General features: G+C 44.8%; 1 long non-coding RNA gene across 3 annotated transcripts in view; it reads right to left on the bottom strand.

Moving 5' to 3' along the window:
- Positions 1-19,671, bottom strand: part of LOC137217345 (uncharacterized) — a 240,702-nt gene that overhangs the window by 167,852 nt on the left and 53,179 nt on the right. For all 3 annotated transcript variants that reach the window (XR_010940073.1, XR_010940072.1, XR_010940071.1), the window contains exon 2: positions 2,852-2,947. This is a non-coding gene — a long non-coding RNA (uncharacterized lncRNA). The remainder of the gene's footprint in view (positions 1-2,851; positions 2,948-19,671) is intronic.

Consider the following 19,671-nt stretch of genomic DNA (forward strand, 5'->3'; position numbering starts at 1 on the left):
ATTGGCCCAGACACTCCGGCAAGAAACTACAAATGTAGAGCTAATGATAGAAGGGTTAGTAGAATGTTCATTTAAGAAACAGTTCAACTCAGAGATCCTCTCAACAGCTAAGGTTGTAATGTCCACTAAACCCAGAACAAAAATGAGTGTTTATTCTTAGAAAAGAGACAAACAGGGAGTCTCTGCCTGGGAAACTGCTTCTCAACTTGGGGCGATTTGACAACGTGTGGAGACATCTCTGTACCAGCTGGGGGGATGGATGCTACTGGCATGTAGTGGGTACAGACCAGGATGCTGTTACACCACACAGAGCGGCCCCCACCACAGAGTCATCCCACCCAAAATGGCAATACCGCCAAGGCTGAGAAACTCGAGGTTAGGGCAAGGATTCCACATTGGAGAGAATGGAATTAATCAACATATATATTCTAAATACTGAGACACCAACACTACAGCTTCTCCCAGCTTCCCATACTCAGCTCCCACACTGCTGATAGCTCTGTCCCCTCAGAGCAATCTTACCAGCTTCTTATCAGAAGCTGATCAGAAAGACTTGTCTGAAGAAACTGACATCAGAAGCTTCCCGATCCAACAGGCCAGTTGCCTTAGAACTAAGCCTGTAGTAAACAGCTTCCCCCATGTGCTCAGAGCTTCCTGTCAGTCTTAGCGCCCCACTCTTACACATCAATGGTCAAGGGTTGCCCAACAGTTGGGGGAAGCGGCGTATAAGGCAAAAGGAAGAAATTTGGAGAAGGAGAAGGAAGGAGAAGGAAAGGAGGAGAAGGAAAATTCAAGGAGAAGGAAAATCTCAGGAAATTAATATCCTTGGAGAAGGACAGAAAATGTCACATGCATGAAACAAGGACAAATGTCATGAAAAAAGGAACACTGAGAATAAAAATGACAGCAATTAGAATTTTAGAGTCTAATAGCAGAAATCAAATACTTTAAGGATTGGAAGGAAAGGTGAGAAAACTGGCCACAAAATCACCTTAAAAGACAAAGAAAAATGGGAGAAGAAAAAATAAGGAGGGGGAGGTGACATAAAATGTCCAGAAACACAAAATTCAAAAAAAATTGGGGTTACAAAGTAGAGAACGATGAAAACAGGGAGTTGGAAATTATCACGTAATCCAAGAAAATTTCCCAGAAACAAGAGGCTTGATTGTGCAATTTGCAAAGTTTACCCACAGTGCATCCAGGGCAATGCTTAACAACAGACTCGCACCAGGTTGTCTCATCATGAAACCTAAGACCACTAAGCACCAAGAGAAGATGGTCAAAGTGTCTACAGAGAGGGAGGAAAAAGCAAAGTTTTGACACAAAGGACCAGGAATCAGAGCGGCATCGAAATTCTCGACAGCAACACCGGATCAAAGCTGAAAGAAACTAAAGCAATGCCTTCCAGCTGCTGAGGGAAAACGACATTTGGCGTGGAATTCCATAGCCAGATAAAGCTATCAATAAAGGGTCAAGACATTTTCAGCCATGCAATGTCTCAAATGTATGTGCCACGCACCCACCCTCAGGAATCAAGCAAGGGGTGCGCTCCACCACAGAAAGGAGTGTGTGAAGGCACAGAGGACACACATAAAGCCAAGGTAAGGCTTGAGAATGCATCCGATACGTGCCTAGAAAACTAAGCCAACCAGAAAAACTAAAAGCCTATTTCTACTTCCAGAGGGAGCCCACAGGAGCAGCTGGGACGGCTCCGTTGTCAACAGCAATACGTTGTCATGATCACGCCAACTCTGAATGTTGAATGTTTAATGTTGAATATAGAATGACCATTTCCAGGACGGGAGGATAGGAGCTGTGCATGTGGTTGTGGGGGGCAAAGAGGTGGTGACAAACAAACAAAAAAGAAACTCAATCCTCAACCTCCAAAATGGGAAGCCAGTGGATTATGCGAAAGGGAAAAATTAAGAAGCGGTGATATAAGCTTGTAACCTACAGGCATCAAGAGCAGCTTCCAGACAGTCAGTTGAGGTTGTGGGAAGAATGGAGTAAGAACTTACTAGAGGGGGCAAGCCTATGGAACTATGTCCCTTTTGGACCTGCGTGCATGCATAACTTGCAGAATAATAATGACGAGACTGCAAGAGAAAGGCTACCGAGTGTGTATTCTGTGCCAGCCCCTGTGCTAAGCTGTTTGGGGGATCCAATGATAAATAACACATAGTCTTAAAACTCAAGGAGTTTACATCCCAGGGAAAGGAAGACACGCAAGTGAACAGCCCCAAGTCCAGGTGTCAAGAACCATAAAGGAAGAAAGAACTACTTCCTCCACTTCCTACTTGGGGTGGAAGGTTGAAAGGAGGGCTATCAGTGGCAACTTTGTGGAGGAGCTGGAAGGATAAGGTGGATTTTCTCCAGCTGCGATGAGGATACAGTGAAAGGCACTTGGGACTGGGGAGGACATGTGAGAAAGGCACTCGGATTTGGTCATGAGACGCATGTCCTCACCCTCAATATTACACGGACCCACCCATCTCAAGGTTATGATGACCAACTTGCCTTGTCATCCAAATGCTTTCAGTATGGCAACAGGAACTGAGTTTGTGGTTTGGGGTCTGAGTTCATGATTGTCAAACTGGACACCAGGAAACCAAGAAATAAATCAACAAACTTCCCAGTTGAAACCTTGACCTCTGCCGATCAAAGGTGAAGGCAGATCAGGCTCCTGGCGGCTGCGTTATATACACACAGAAGATTCCAATCCCGAGGCCCTGCCAATCACAGAACCAACACCAACACGACGTTCACCCAAACACACTCAGGGCTTTTTCTCCCGAAACAATTTGGTTTAGATAAATCATTTTCCCCAAGAGTTATATTTTATCGAACTCACCGTTGTCTTTTTCACAGGCTAGAGATGATGGATCCCAGGTAAGAAAAGTTGCCCGAATTCCAAGTGCTGGTTACTGCTCTCGTTCTCCCGGCTGAGCTGAAATCAGAATGGAAAGATCATAGTAACCAAAGCTAAAACCAAACATCCCTATTTTCTGTATTTGGTCAAAATGTGCCTGATTCCTTTTTATGAAAGTAAACTTTCAGACTTCCCTGGTGGTGCTCTGGTTAAGAATCCACCTGTCAATGCAGGGGACACGGGTTCGAGCCCTGGTCCGGGAAGATCCCACATGCCACGGAGCAACTAAGCCTGTGCACCACAACTACTGAGCCTGTGCTCTAGAGCCTGCGAGTGACAACTACGGAGCCCGCGTGCCACGACTACTGAAGCTCACGTGCCACAACTACTGAAGCCCGCACATCTAGAGCCCATGCTCCACAACAAGAGAAGCCACCACAATGAGAAGCCCTCTCACCAGAGCGAAGAGTAGCCCCCACTTGCCGCAACTAGAGAAAGCCTGCACGCAGCTACAAAGACCCAACGCAGCCAAAAAAATAAATTTAAAAGAAAGTAAACTTCCAACACTAAGGAGGGCATCATCAAGGTGGACACATAGGAGAGCTCCCAACCGACCCCCCGGAGACTGACAAGAACGGTAACACGTGACACCATTCCCAGTACTTTTACATGCATGTGAGTATGTTTTTAAAACAGAACTGCAATCACTTAATGTATTTTATTTAGAGACCTACTTTTTTCACAGAGTAAACATTTTTCCCTGTCAATTCACCCCCAGTTTCTCAAAGAACATGTGTAAAAAGCAGGATTTTCTTTATTGAATTTTTAAAGTCTCCCCTTATTTATCTGATGGCTGGATCTTCTGCTCCCCCCCCACAAAATGGTTCTTTGTTGGAAATCCAACAACTTCAGTTTTTTTTTTTTTTTTTTTTTTTTTTTTTGGCAGTACACGGGCCTCTCACTGTTGTGGCCTCTCCCGTTGCGGAGCACAGGCTCCGGACGCGCAGGCTCAGCGGCCATGGCTCACGGGCCCAGCCGCTCCGCGGCACGTGGGATCTTCCCGGACCGGGGCACAAACCCGTGTCCCCTGCATCGGCAGGCGGACTCTCAACCACTGCGCCACCAGGGAAGCCCCAACAACTTCACTTTTACCTCTGGGTTCATTTGCTTCTATGTAAAATGAGGGATTGGAAGAAAGGGTCTGTAAGATAAGCTTTGGGAGAAGGAGAGCCAGGCCTTGGCATCAGAGATGTGGATCGTCGGCTCTCCCTTAAATAGCTGAGGGACCCTGTGACAGTCACTTAGCATCTAAGTGCCACTACCCCGTTCTGTGTGAAGAGGCTGGAATTAACACGCTTAGACGGCCTACCGCGGGGGCACGTCCCTACCTGTAGCCTGAAGCTAAAGACAATAGATGATGTAAGTCTGTCCATGAAGGATCTGCTAAATGGCTCCAGACTGTCCCTATGACCCTTACTCATTGCCCACCACCTGCCTGCACACGAGAGGAGCCCAGGCCCCAAGAGAAGGGAGCTGCGTGTGGAAAGGGGAGGGTCACAAGTCGGCTCTCGTGCCCTTTGGATAGAAGCCAGTCTCAGGGACAGTGATCTTCCCCGTGTCCCAGTGTTTGGGAGGTGGAGATTGGCACCTGACTCCGCTCTTGCTGGGCAAGTTTAAAGATGAAGGGAGGGACTTCCCTGGTGGCGCAGTGGTTAAGAATCCGCCTGCCAACGCAGGGGACATGGGTCTGAGCCCTGGTCCGGGAAGATCCCACATGCCGCGGAGCAACTAAGCCCGTGCGCCACAACTACTGAGCCTGCGCTCTAGGGCCCGCGAGCCACAGCTACTGAGCCTGCGAGCCGCAACTACTGAAGCCCGCGCACCTAGAGCCTGTGCTCTGCAACAAGAGAAGCCACTGCAATGAGAAGCCCAAGCACCACAACAAAGAGTAGCCCCCGCTCGCCGCAGCTACAGAAAGACCGTGCGCAGCAACGAAGACCCGACGCAGCCAAAAATAAATAAATAAATAATTTTTTTAAAAAAAATGAGGGGAGAAGTCAGAGGCTGTGGCTGGCACAGCCTCCACGTCCAAAGCTGGGAGGGGCTGCGTCTTCCTAAGGCCCAGAGGGTGATGCTGAAGGTAGCTGGGCCAGAGTGACCTTCCCCAGGACACGACTGTCATAACACGGTGGAAACTAGGAAGAGTCCGAGGACCCACAGAGGTAGGTACCCCCCCACCCCACGGCGGTACCACATGTGACAAAGAGCACGCTATGGGATGGCTGCCCAAACAGGACCCCAACACCCGACGGTGAGAGCGTCACCCGCGGAAGGCTTCACCCCCTCATCTCCCTCCCTCCTCCTGGACACCGCGGGGGAAGGAGGGCAAGGCTCAAGGTGGGCGTGAGGAAGAGACCCTGTGCCTTTTCTTCACTAAGGTTTCCCAGCTGGCCAGGCTGCCTAAGGGGAAAGCCGAGAACCTTTGAATTGCTTTTGCTAAGAAAGTATCCATTTAGATTGGCCCAGAATTCTTAAAAGCTATACATGAGGCTGTTCTAATGCCCAGAAGATGCCAAAAACCTAGCCTGAGATGTGATCTAGTGGGACAGGGGTGGGGAAAATGGATGTGCCCAGTAGATTTCAGGAGCAATGAGGAGAGGAAAATCAAATCGTTCCTTTAAGGAACCTACACCATTCGGCTCACTGCTGCTCACCTGGGTCTTGTTAAAAGGCAGATTCTGACTCAGGAGGTCTGGGACCAGGATTCCGAACTGCTAAGAAACTCCCAGGCCAGGCTGGTAATGCTGCCTACAGAGCACCCTTTAAATAGCAGGAGTCTAGTCCAAAGGCCTGCAAACTCTGGCCCACGGGCCAAATGTGGCCCGCTACCTGTTTTTGTAAATAAAACTTTATTGGAACGTAGCCTCGCTCATTCTTTTACGCATGGTCAATGGCTGCTCTCACACTACAATGCAGAGTTGAATAGTCACGATGGAGATTATAGTCCACGCAGCTGAAAACATTTACCATCTGGCCCTTTAGAGAAAAGGCTGATAGCCTCAGTTATATGATCACGCTAGTCTGTGGAGCACCTGTTGTGGTGAGAGTGTGGAAGTGTTTTGAAATCCATGAAGAGCCTCGCACACATTGCACGGTTAGGTTCTGCCGTCCCAAACATGTTTTTAAAAGGATTTGACAAAAGGAAAGGTGATAAGGCCAGAGGAGGAATATAAGGGAAAAAATGGTTAAATACAGATCAATCGTCTGCTAAAACAGCCCCTTCGCCTCTACTACAGAACAAGGGAATTTTTTGCTTTTTTGCCATAAATGATATATTTCTTCTACAAGAACTCTGAGTTCTTAGAGGCCCAACCAAGATGGTGACCCAACAGGGAAGTCCTCTGCCTGTCTTCTTATAAATACCCTCTCTTCCTAGTTTCCACTGTAACCTGACCATTTGGGGGAAAAAAAGCTCCTTTAGCACCGTGGGGAGATTTGGATGTGTTGGGCTGCACTCCGCAGGCTTGCAGACCCCGCACTTGCCCAGACTCAAAACGGAATAAAGAGCCCGGAACCAGTGACAGGGACATGAATGGTTTAAGAGGTGGGGGAATGTTACACACCTGAAGAGAGGTCCTGGAGAAACACCCCACCGTGTCCGACAGACGCGAGACGAGACACCACAGAGCTCTTCACTGCACAAGGGCTGAAGGAGACGACCGGCAGGAACTGACGTCAGAGGCTCATTAGTTACCAGCAGCTGAGGCACATCCCTCACAGCCCCTCAGGTTAACGAGCATCAGGAGGGCAGGTGTTTTCCTTTAATAAACCACCAGGTGGCGCTGTTCCGTCCTGAGGGGCAGGGGGCAAGCACGATGGTGTGAGGAGGTGTAGACGAAGCAGGGGATGTACCAAGAGCAAGAGAACAGCCACCTTGAGTGGCCTGACCGTACAGATGGGTCTCGTCTTTTCCACTGAGCTCAGTGTGACACACAGCAGGCACCCGTGCCATCGGCTCCTTCACCCAAGGTCACTCTGAGAGCTGCTCACGTTCTGGAGGAAACGCCCTTTATCTCTCGATTTCAGGATGCAAGTCTCCTCACAAACATCACACCCCTAACCTGGAAGTCCCGCAGGGGTCTGTCCACATCATTTCTCTGCCTTAGAGTCTCCCTTCCTCCACCCAAGGACCAGAGCAGAGACCCTGCTGAAGCTCCTGGCTTGTCTTCCTGGGTCCTTCTTCACTGATTCCGAAACAAGATCCTCTGAAGGTCACCCACCTTTCACATCACTACCTGCCGCCTAATAGCTGCATCTGTGGCCCAACACTGCGTTCAAGTCACCATCCTTCCAACAAATATTCTTGGAGCTCTGCTGTATTCTGGGCACTGTCCTACGCGCTGGGATTTCTGCTGTGAACGGGACAAACTGCCCGGCCCTGCCTCCACTGACCTTCCATCTCTAGCTCTATTTAATACTCTCTGGGTGCCCTGGGGCTCCAACAGCTGTCTCCATAAGATCTTGAGACGGAAGCGTCTTTTATATTTACTCTCCAGCCCTCCACATCAGTTGATCCCTAAACCCACATATGATTGGGGAGACATATGACTTTGAGAGTCTTCAACAGAACGTGCCAAATTTGGGATGAAGTATGACGCTAACAGGGGATTTAGGCCTAACCAAGAGCTAGGAGACAGGAATTCCCATATGAATCCCAACCATTGCTTTAGAAAGGCAACTCTCCCAAAATGCAAGGGGTCCCTCTCAGGGAAATGTGACCAGTTCTCTCTGCGGTTGACACCCTCTCATCATTACATCCAATAGACAGGCCCTTCCTGGTCATTGGAAAATCCTCCAGCGGCTCAACTTTTGATAGGGTGAATTTCAAAGACCTCTTGCAGGTGTCAACCACAGGCTCCACTGATTTTCAAGGCTTGAGTTTGATCAAAGCCAGGTGGGTATGATTTCAACAGGACTTTTCCAAAAGATAGCCCAGTGTCCATATACCTGGATATGGGATATGGACTGCATGGCGTATGTAGGCATATATATACCACACACCCACACACCCACACACGCACCATATGTACCACTTGATTCTACAGATAAGAAGGTGGTTCTTTCTAGGCTCGGAACATTCCAGCATCAATAAGTAACAGGCTGGAAGGTCCTGCTCCTTCCGCCGTCTGCCCCTGCTGAGACCCAGAGGGACTCCTGACTGTCCTGTTGCTAATGGTACTACCATGCACACCTTCCGGCCATTCTGATAAGTATCCTCATTTTCAGGTCCTCCACCGCCCCTTTTATTTTGCAGGGTTTGAGGGTGCTCCGAGTGTGCTCATAATCCTGTTTTATAGCAGTTGCAAATAAGAGACAGAGCTCCATTGACTTGCTCTCAGACAGACATCAAAGCAGACCCTCAGTCAGATTGCAGGTCTACAGGGTGTTTTGTTAAGCTCTTCCCTTTATTAAATGTTACACATAATAAATTTCCAAGGCAGTGCCACTCCTGGAATGTACAGTATACATTACCCAGGGCCCAGCGGAGTTAACTTTGCCACAGATGCCTCAAGACTCGTTTCTGTGTTTGTTTCTCTGTTGGTGGGTTTTTAGAAGAAACATTAAGCTTTTCACCCACATAGGACAGAGAACATCATTTCCCAAAAGCGACCTTTGAATGGGCCCAGTTCACCATCTTAGAGATGATTCTTTTCCAGAGAGTTGGGCAGCCCACTGGAAACAGCAGAATAAATTATCCAAATATAGAGACCATTTTTCTAAATAAGTAAACAGGTTACTTTTCCCCCAAAGCCTATGGCTTTCTATGGGCCATTTTAGTAAATAATGAAAACAGATGAAATTTATTTAGTGTGCACTCTTTGACAAGCTGCATGCTAGGTAAGTTACACGAATTTATTTTCGCTTCAAAACTACCATTCAAAAATACTATCGTCATCATCCTCCACATTTTACATATAAGAAGCTGAGGTTTTGAGGGGGAAAGTAATTACCCAAGGTGATGGGGTCAGAATTTGAACCCAGGAGTCAACCCCACGCAACCTGGCAGCAAAACTGAGGCTCTCAGCCACCTCTGTATCTTATTCCTCTGGTTACCGCCAAATCTGCAAGGTGAAGTCGCTTTCAGGGTCTGCTCTAATTATTTATTCCTGCACAGCAAACCACCCAACTGGCTTTTAAAACATGTATTATTATCTCTGTGAGTCTGTGGGTAGATTAGGCTCAGCTGATGGTTCTTGCTAGAAGTCTCTTGTCAGGTGGTAGCTGTCAGACGGAGGTTGGAGCTGAGATCATCTGAAGGGTTTGCACTCACACGAATGGTGCCTGGGATGGCTGGAGCTGCTCAGTCATCTCTCTCTCCGTGCGGCTTCTCCACTCGGCTAGCTTGGACTTCCTCATAGTGTGGCGGCAGGCTTCCCCCAGAGCAAGCATCCCAAGAGAACTGGGCAAGCCTTCTTATGCCCTAGCCTTGGAAATTTCAGAATGTCAATCGTACCCTATTAATCAGAAATGTTCTTTTGACTATTGTTTCCTTCTATTTTGAGAAAAAAAAGTTTTTCTAATAATTTCTTTTCTTCTTAATGGAAATAAAATCGAATCCAATTCTGAAAAGAGATGAGTTAAGTTTTAAAAGATGATTGGTTTCACTTTTATTACTCTTTGTAGATTTCCATTCTCTCTTCTTAATCTTCCTAGTCTACTCTTAAGCAAGCTGAAGACATTTATCCAAACAGAGCTCTACCTTTCGTTTCATCCCCAGAAACACCACGGCCAACAATGAAACAAACAGAGGTCTAAATTGAGCCCAGCGCAAAAAGAATTTGACACCAACTTGGACTTTATTGTGTATAGAATCATCTGTTACTTATTCCTCAGCTGCACCCCGGCCTCCAGCTCAGCACAGGGGTCTTGGCCATCTAAAGGCCGCTCTATCACCTATCCAACGATCCTTCGCAACTGAACATTTCAAACAGCAATGGAAGTGGAAGAACCAGGGAACTTGGCTTCCCTCAGCTTTTCCCAAAAAAGTAGATGACGGACTCTCAGCCCAAATTCAAATCCTTTGGTGACAATTAGGGTGACATCACATTTTTCTTACTCTAGACACTTCGTGGTAGTTGACATCTGCCTCTACCTTTGTTTTATCTTTGTTTCACGAAGCGTGTTTTCTCTAGAGGAACCCAGAGGGTACATCTGAGAACAAAGATGCTTTTAAACCAAAAAGCTTGTCTCTGTGGAAACACCTGTGACAAGAGACTTCGGGCTGTAATCCGTGGCCATGTCGTCGTCTAAGCAGTGTTCTTCTGTCTCTAGCTGAGAATGGTGGGCGGGGGGGGGGGGGGTCCATCCGGTCTTGAAAAAGCACCTACTGAATCAAATGCATCTGAATGATATAATATCCTTTTTACAAAAAAACAAAACTTTCAGAGAGGTGAACTTGACTGAAAGATGGACTTCGTTTGTTTGCTTGTTTTAATGAGACTTCAAAATGTTGTTGACCTAGCTGGGAACTAAGACTTGGCCCAACAATGAACATTACTAACCTCAACGGATGCGTCGGCCACGCTCACCTTCTTCCAGTTGCTTGGGATCAAGTCCTTAGTGACTTATTTTCTCAAGAGTGCAAGAGCGGACATTCTCCTCCTGGTTTCTTGTCTTAATGTTGACTAAACAAAAGTGGCAGTGGCTTATACCAAAACCAAGCTCTCCTGGCTCTGCTGGTAGAGTGGAAGCTACTAAGAAGCTGAAAGGTAAGACTTGATTTCATTAAAGTAAATTGAATCATTGTGCTGAACTTAACTCTAATTGTTGAAACAGCTGCCATTAACGAGCCAATTCTGCCTCATCTAGGTTTCCCTAAAGCCCATATCATCTTCTCTCTCATCTTATCTGGGACTGATTTGAAAAAGTCATTTGTTTTTAAGAAATTGTTTTTTCAGTGAGTGTCAAACATTCCAACCCAGCCATCGAAATCTGTGTTTACGTGACAGGAGCATAACAGGCCTAGGGGATGGAGGCCCGAGTCTCAGCCTTGGGATCTAGTCACAATCTGCCTAAAGCTTCCATCACATTTTGCCTGGATCGCAGTCGCATCTTTGTCCCTTTGCACACGTGACTTCCTCCATCCAAATACTCCTTCCTTCTTCCTAGCCATCCTTCCAGGCTCAGCTCTACTTCAGAATCTTCCATGACGTCACGCTTGACAATTCCAGGCCCCACCCATCTCTTTTTAGTTTCAACTGCTATGACTCATCGCCCATGAAAGACACATCAGTACCTTATATACATTTAATTTATTGTCGAAATGAGGAGGTTTTGGAGAGTTAGAGTGCTATTAACCGTTCCACTGGGACAACGGGCATAAATTGGGACACTACGGGACATATGGTCCTTCCTTCTAAGTGGCAAATGATCTGATGTTCTCCGATGGTACTTAAAATACAAAGAGATTGTGGAGAATAACTGAGAAATGCTAACTGCATTGATAAAAGCTTAGATTAAACATATATATGATTAGTTACAGCATTCCTGTAATTAGCTTTTCCCATTGCCAGTCACTCTTTTGTTCAACAAATATTTACTGAGCTGCTAGGATGTGCCTGGCCCTCTTCTAGGCCCCGAAAATGTAGACAGAGACGAGTAAATAACCCTGTAAATATATAGTCAATAAAAAAGTAAGCACAAAAATATTGAATAGTATCAATGAATATAGTGAATAAATGGATAAAATAAATGGAATAGAAACACTGATGAATGCTATAACAAATTGAGCATGGTGACTGACAAGGGAGTCATCTCCAAAATATACAAGCAGCTCACGCAGCTCAATATCAAAAAAAATACAAACAACCCAATCCAAAAATGGGCAGAAGATCTAAACAGGCATTTCTCCAAAGAAGACATACAGATGGCCAACAGACACATGAAAAGATGCTCAACAGCACTAATCATTAGAGAAATGCAAATCAAAACTACAGTGAGGTACCACCTCACACCAGTCAGAATAGCCAACATCAAAAAGTCTACAAATGCTGGAGAGGGTGTGGAGAAAAGGGAACCCTCCCGCACTGTTGGTGGGAATGTACATTGGTACAGCCACTATGGAGAAAAGGATGGAGATTCCTTAAAAAATTAAAAACAGAGCTATCATATGATCCAGCAATCCCACTCCTGGGAAGAGATATGGAGAAAACGATAATTCAAAGAGATACATGCACCCCTATGTTCATAGCAGCACTATTTACAATAGCCAAGACATGGAAACAACCTAAGTGTCCATCAACAAATGAATGGATAAAGAAGATGTGGTACATCTATACCATGGAATACTACTCAGCCATAGAAAGAATGAAATTATGCCATTTGCAGCAACATGGATGGACCTGGAGATGATCATACTCAGTGAAGTAAGTCAGACAGAGAAAAACAAATACCATATGATATCACTTATAGGTGGAATCTAAAAAAATGATACAAATGAACTTATTTACAAAACAGGAATAGGTTCACAGACATAGAAAACAAACTTATGGTTACCAAAGGGGAGGGAGAAAGGATAAATTAGGAGTTTGGGATAAAATACACACACTACTATATATAAAATAGATAAACAACAAGGACCTACTGTATAGCACAGGGAACTCTACTCAAAATTCTGTAATAAGCTACGACGGAAGAGAATCTAAAAAAAGAATATATATATATATGAATCACTTCGCTGTACACCTGAAAGTAACACAACATTGTAAATCAACTGTATTTCAATGAAAAGTTTAAAAAATTTAAGCACGGTAAGGGGCAACTGTGTAAGTTGTGCAAGAGACTGTTCATTGGTCAGGTAAAACTGGTGGCAAATTCAAGGAGGTCGTATTTAAGCAGAGACCTTGTGGAGAGTATCCTCGGTAGGGGGAACAGCATGGACAAAGGCCCTGGGGTGGGACCAGCAAGCAGATGAGTGTGGCTACAGGGTAGTGATCAAGGTGACCATCTGGGCAGCGTGAAGGTGGGCAAGGAGAGAGGGGCCAGAACAGGTAGGTCCTGGCAAGTCATGGGAAGGAGGCGGGGTTTAGCCTGCGTGTAAGGGGAAGCCGCCACCGAGTCTTATGAAGGGTGTCATGAGGTCCAATTTCTGACAGTTATGTGGAGAGGAGACTGCAGGGGGCGCAAGCGGAGGCAGGAAGATCAGTTAGAGGTGCAGTGGTTTATTTCTCCCAGTGATAATAGTCCTCTCTTAAAGCTTCCCCCTGTGCCGTTGGAGATGCTCTGGGTTAGGCTTCCATTTCTCAGAGGCTCTGCAGGCCGTGAGGGTGGGCGGCAGGTGGACGGGGAGGGGGGTGCTTCCTGAGCGAATAACCCAATGCTGAACTTCTGCTATGATTCTGAGACTTTGTTCCCCCTGCTGCAGATCCTTGCCTGCCCCGTTTGTTTCTCAGGTACATTTTCCCATCCAGTTCCTGCTCTCCGTTCCTTGGCTTCTCTCTCCATAGGACAGAGACCCCATCTGATGTGATGTTGCCCACCAGGGGACATTTGGCAATGGCCGGAGACATTTTCGGCTGTCGAACCAGAGGAGGGGAGTGCTACTGGCATCTAGTGAGTACAGGCAGCAGGGACGCTGCGAAACATCCTACGGCGCACAGGACAGCCGCCCTCCCATGACAATTATCTGGTCAAACATGTCAATAGTGCCGAGGTTGCAAAAATCTGCCGTAGGGTACCCATCCGGTGCCCCCCATCCTCCCCCAGGCACCTCCCAGGGGAGGCCACTTCCTGCCACTTCCTGACTCTGGGCTCTGACCGTGGGGACTCATCCTCAGCTCACCCCATCCCTTCCGCGTGTTCCAGCCCCTTCAGCCTGGACGGGTGTCAGGGCTCTTCACCCCCCACTGGAAAATCATCCATTGGGTTGTAAAGAACTGGCCTCCAGACAGGGCCACCAACTAGACTGTCCCTTCTGGGAAACTAAACAATCATTTCTTCCCATGATGCTTCTTGATTCTTTATTTAACACCTTCCTTAGCCCAGGAGTGGACAGGATCACATCTGAGTTATACTTAACCCTCTGTTCTAGCTCACAACGTCTAAGATAAATGGGACTTTGGAGGTCCTATTTCTACACAGAAAGCCAATTATGAACACACTCAAAGGATTTCAAGAACGTTTCTTCACGTTTGCAGAGTGGCTTTTTTGTTAGAGTCACCAGATAAAATAGACTCCCACGTAAATTTGAATTTCAGATAAACAGCGAAGTTTTTTCATGTAAGTATGTCCCAGGCAATGGTAGGATCTCAGCAACGTCGCAAGGCCATATTTGAGACATATTTATGCTAAGAACCTATTTGTTGTTTATTGAAATTCAAATTTAACTGGGTATCCTGTTTTTTGTTATTGTTGGGTTTTTTTAATTTTTGGTCTTTTCTGAGTGTTTCTTGCCCAAATCTGGCAACTCTATTTTCTGTATATTCAGGGCCGTGTCAAGGATGAGTCTCTGAGTTCTTTCTCCTTCTGGTCGTTTCTTCCCACTTTTCTCTTCCCTTCCTTTGACTTCCCAACTCCTCCTCCTAAGATGGGTGCCAACGCTCTCCCGGAAGCACTCTAAACCACGCTCCCGAGTAACTGTGACACATTTTTAATCCCCCTTTCCACCAAAAGTGGATCAAGTTGAGGAGTGGCTGAGGGGCAGGCATGAAAAACCTTATTCTGAAAAGCCCTACATTAGGAAAATGAAACGAACTGAAACTGAATGTAAACATGCTACTATTTTCATCAAACCTGGTTTTTTTAAAGTTCTCCTTTACCAAAAAAAAATATGAATAATTAAATGATTGCATTCCTCATACAATTCCTTTATGTAGAAAATTTCCCTTGGACATTCAACGTCTGATTTAATTTACTAATTCAATGATAGAATTTTTAAAAAAATATGGACTCAGAGAATGTTGGGTAAATAAGTATGGAAGAAAAGATGGGAAAAAGAAATCTGGGGTAAGTAAAATCTTTTGCAGCATAAAAGAAGACTTGAGCAGTAAATGCTTCAAAGAAAGCTCAGTACTTGAAAGGGATTATTTGTAAGTAGTAGAAAATGAATTTTGAGGAATCTGCAGTCTTTTCTTCCCAGAGTAATTAAATAGATCATTGTGTCAATAAATGTTTGTTGAACTGAATTAAAGACTTAGTCTCCATCCTCAAGGAGCTCTCAAATATTGAAAAGAAGAAAAAAATGCAAGTGGAGAAATTAAAGTATAAGTCATGTGTGACCTCTGTAGTCAGATAATAAAGTCCTTACAAATGAACAGTAGAAGCTAGGATGTGAGCAATTATATGGATACTCTGTTTATAGTGTCTAGAATTCCAGTGGCTTCTATTGCTGGCCCGGTCTCTGTGTTTTGCGCAAAGGGGATACACTACGCTTCATAAATTCATCAACACCCCTGTGATTCGTGCAAAGGAAAGGTGAGTCTCAGAAATGATATCAAAATGCTAATGGTTCAGAAAATAGACTTAATAGACTTGTGAAGGCAGGAACCAGATCTGTCGTATTTACCTCTTTTCCCCTAGTACCTAGAACAGCACTTAGGCAAAGACAGATGCTTGAAAGAATGATTCCATAAGCACGATCATCATATCAATATTTTGTAAACTTGTCTTTATTTACACGAGGAAGTGAATGATGACAAAGCATTTCTCGTGTAGTAAACGGAGTAGGTGACGGTGTTGAAGGATACGTGCTTGATTCCCCCCACCCCTTCAATCACCACCAACCCCATTCCATCCTCAAAGGCTACCGTGGGTGAAATTCTCCCATTCGTGATGCCATCTTTTCAGGGAGGGGCAATGTCTGCCAAGATTTATTGGGCATCTTCCTGCTCTGGGCCAGGCACTGCAGTAGGCGCTAGAATACAAAGTTGCTCTCTTTAAGAAAGAAGAGCCAGCCGTGAGATATTAGTTTCAACGCATAACTGAAGAAACCGTGCACCCTTATAGCAAATGAAGGCGCCCTAGGAGTCCATAGAAGGAAGATTCCATAGAGGGGATGATGACTGAGCTGAATCTTGAAGATCCTAAACGAGATCACTGCAAGAGTCAACACAGGCAAACTGCTGTGAGAAACAGCCCAAAACCTCAATGGCTTAACACAAGAGAAGTGTTTGTGCGGACACAAAGCCCAAGGCGGATGTCCCCCATCACACGGCTGTCCTGGGCAGCTCTCTTTCAACCAGACTCCTTGTATTTGGGGGTTCCACCAGCCCCTAGAGCCTCAGAGACCTCCAGACCCTTGAACGACACTGCCGAATTCTCTCTAACTGGCCAGTCCATCAAAGGAGGATGAAGGTGGAGGACACTGCAGGCCTTTCCAAAGACTGGTCCTGGACAGGGCAAACATCACCCCTGTCCCCAATCCAGCACGTAGACATCGTCTCGTGGCCCGCTCGATGCAAGGAGGAAGTGGAAACAATTTTGTGAACCTGGCATCCATGCACCACCAGGCACCAGAAATGGAAGAGTACACCAGGCAGAGGAAATTAACTAGTCCTGATAAAATGAAAATAGGGTGAAACCGAGACGAAAGTTTAAAGTAACAGGCACATCTAGAGAGACCGAGGGCTCTGATGGAAGTTGACAAGGAATTCTGTGCGGTATAATACCAGGAGGGAAGGTAAGCCTTAAAAATAAAGGCAGAGGGGAAGAAGTGTGTAATGACCAGAGAGACAGTAAGGACCCACGGATATTTTCCAGAAAGAACGATAGAGAAGGCTACTCTTGCTCAACTGCCTTCTAGAGTTCAGCTATGCATTTATTTATTAAATCTTCATAAGATTATAAGAACACAGCCCTGATCTATACAAATCTAAGACTTCTTTATAGTTCTGACTTTCTCCTTTCTGCAAGATATAACGACAAGAAGCTTTGAAAGTGGCTAATAAATATACAGGAATGCAGTCCTTCTGGAAAAGCCACAGGGAAGGGACCGAGTGTACCTAACATTTATGTAAATGTTAACCACATAATGGGCAACTCGGGGAAATAATGATGTGACCTCTGGGACCAATCTCTTGAACTGCAAAAGCGGCTGATTCACGGGGAACGGGGGTGATTGCTGTCCCTTGCAGCCTTGCCGCTCTGTCAACAGTGTGGATTTCACATTTAGATCAGTTTTGGTGGGAACTGAAAATAGGAAACCTAAATATTAATGAACTTAGTGATGTTTGGAAGAAACGTGCAATTTAAAACTGGATGTATAGCGTGAAGAACTGTTAGTCACACTGAGTTCTACAAAGCCAACATACTAAGAATATGTTATTGAAACATGAAAGAAGTTGACCTTTGCGATGCCAGATTCAATGTTTCCTTTTGCTATTGTGCCCTTATTGTTGCATCAAAGAGCTGAGGAAATGTACATGAAAATATAAAATTCCCCTCCTGACTGGATAGTTCTTTGAAAAATGAAAAATTCTGTGAGACAGTAAAATGAATGCTTTAATATGTTACACGAGCCTTGGAGGGAAGCAAGCAGAGGGTTCATTTCTTTCCCTCCATTTATGTTCCCATCATTTTCCCCCCCTCTCTCACACTTGTATTTATTTATACCGTTTATATAGTGGTTTTGCATCTGTTCTAACTATGCTTCTAGATTTCAATGTTTAAATAGTGCCCCTATGTTTTCCCCCATTCTGTCCAGAACTAAGAATTTATTTGCATCATTATCTCATACTCTTCAATTTTATTACCATCTTTGACTCTTTGCAAACGGCTTATAGACTGTAAGTTCCATTTAAAATGTAAATTTTCATAAGAATCCCTTGCATATTCCAAAGCACTCCTGGTTCATAATTTTCTGTCTCCTCAAAGGAGGCACATGTATTATTTTAAGAGTAGAGACTGGGAGATACAAGAGTTCTCAGGAGCCCTGGCTCACAGTTTGGTTTGTGCCTCTCCCCAGTCAGCTCGATTCCTGCAACGGGAGACTAAACCGGAAACAGCAAGTAGCAAAGTACTCCTTGGTGTATTAGCCTGACAATTAGTTAGTCAGTCCCACTTGGTTTGCAAAGAGCAATGTGTGTTTCTGCAAATGAATGTGATCTAAGAGGAAAACCTAAAGTATTTTTTTAATGGTACATTTATGACCACTCCACTGCTCTCGTGACAAATATAAAAGGTCATTAAAATGTAGAAGACTTTTGTCAGATTATTTAGCTCTCAGGACAACAATAAGTATTTCACAGCCGGTGGAAATTAACAACTTGATCCCTTACCAGGGAACACGTCAGTTCCTCTCTATAATTCCTCTTAAACATTACAACTAGTCAAAATCGATTTACACTTGAGAAGGTCACACATATTCCCCCGGGAAACACTCTCCCGCTCAACTACATTCTGAGGCAGACATTACCAAGAACAGTGCCTAGCTGACAGCACATCCGACTTCCCTTTCTCGACCTGGGAACTCGAAGGCACGAGCAACAATGCGAGCTGTCTTTTTTAGTCATTTAAAGCAAAGACAGTTGAATTTGGTTTCGTTTAGAGTTAATTGTACATTTTGAGTGATTCGGTTTTGGCAAAATCCAAAGCATATTTTGCAAATCGCTTTTCCCATTAAATGCTAAAACCCTTTATTTTTAAAAGGAAATGTAATCCATATGCTTGGAGTTTGTTTACACTATAATTATAAAATATATATATACATTTTTTATTCCTGTTCCAGAAGCTTTCTGCACCATTCTGTACCACTTTCAAAAATCAAGAAATCGTGTACTGCCAAAAACTAATGAGAGCAAATCCATAAACGTTAGAAATATTGATTTTATGATTCCTTATGGTCTGACCTTAGAAAAACATGTCTTTGGTTTTCAATCACACGTTGCAGAGAAAAACTTCCTTTCTTTGGAGAAACCTGTATACCAAACAGACCTTCGAGGGGTTAGGGGGCTGAGTTTTCATTGCATAGGAAGGTTTATTTTGCTTACACTTATCAAGCCGCTTGACCAAATTAAAATTTTGAAAATGATTTAATTCAGTTAAAAAAAAACCCCAAAATCAGAAATTGAGAATTTATGAAATGTTTGCATATTAAAAACCATATCCAAAATTGTCAAGTTCAACTCTTGGGGTTCATGAAACATGAGGAGGTTTCACACAGTCAGAAATCTCCCACGTGAAAATAAGGGAGGCCTAGAGGAGATAAAGGGCCTAGATGTTCCTTCATAATAAGGCTGAACGCGAAGATGAATTTATATTTGCCTATAGCCGCATGAAACTGTCATTGGCTTAGAGCAGGCATCAGCGAACTGGTCCTGAAAAGGACCTGACAGTTCATATTTTAGGCTTTGCAAATCAGGTGGTTTCTGTCACAGCCACTCAGATTCTGCCACGGAAGTACAGGTACAGTCACAGTCACACGCAATACATAAATGAATGGATATGATTGTGTACCAGTAAAACTTTATTAACAAAAACAGATGGCAGGAGGAATTTGGCCCAAGGGCCATCGTTTGCTAAGGGCCCTGACTTACAGCTTCTTAACAAAATATACAACTCTATTTGATATATATCTAAGATCACGTTTGAAAAAATTGACTTTGGAAGCTGAAAGACAAGAGTCAACTTTTCATCTCTTCTAGTTGCATTCCTGAGGCTCTCATTTTGAGACCCAAAGAATTAACTTGTGGAGAGACCAAAACCTTGTCCCCTGTACTCATAAACACTAATCAGATGCCTAAAGTTACCAATGCCAACCTAACCCTCCTAGAGTTGGTGTATTTGTAGCCTACTGTGCACGTCTGGAC

Source organism: Pseudorca crassidens, chromosome X, assembly GCF_039906515.1.
Source record: "Pseudorca crassidens isolate mPseCra1 chromosome X, mPseCra1.hap1, whole genome shotgun sequence".
Taxonomy (NCBI): domain Eukaryota; kingdom Metazoa; phylum Chordata; class Mammalia; order Artiodactyla; family Delphinidae; genus Pseudorca; species Pseudorca crassidens.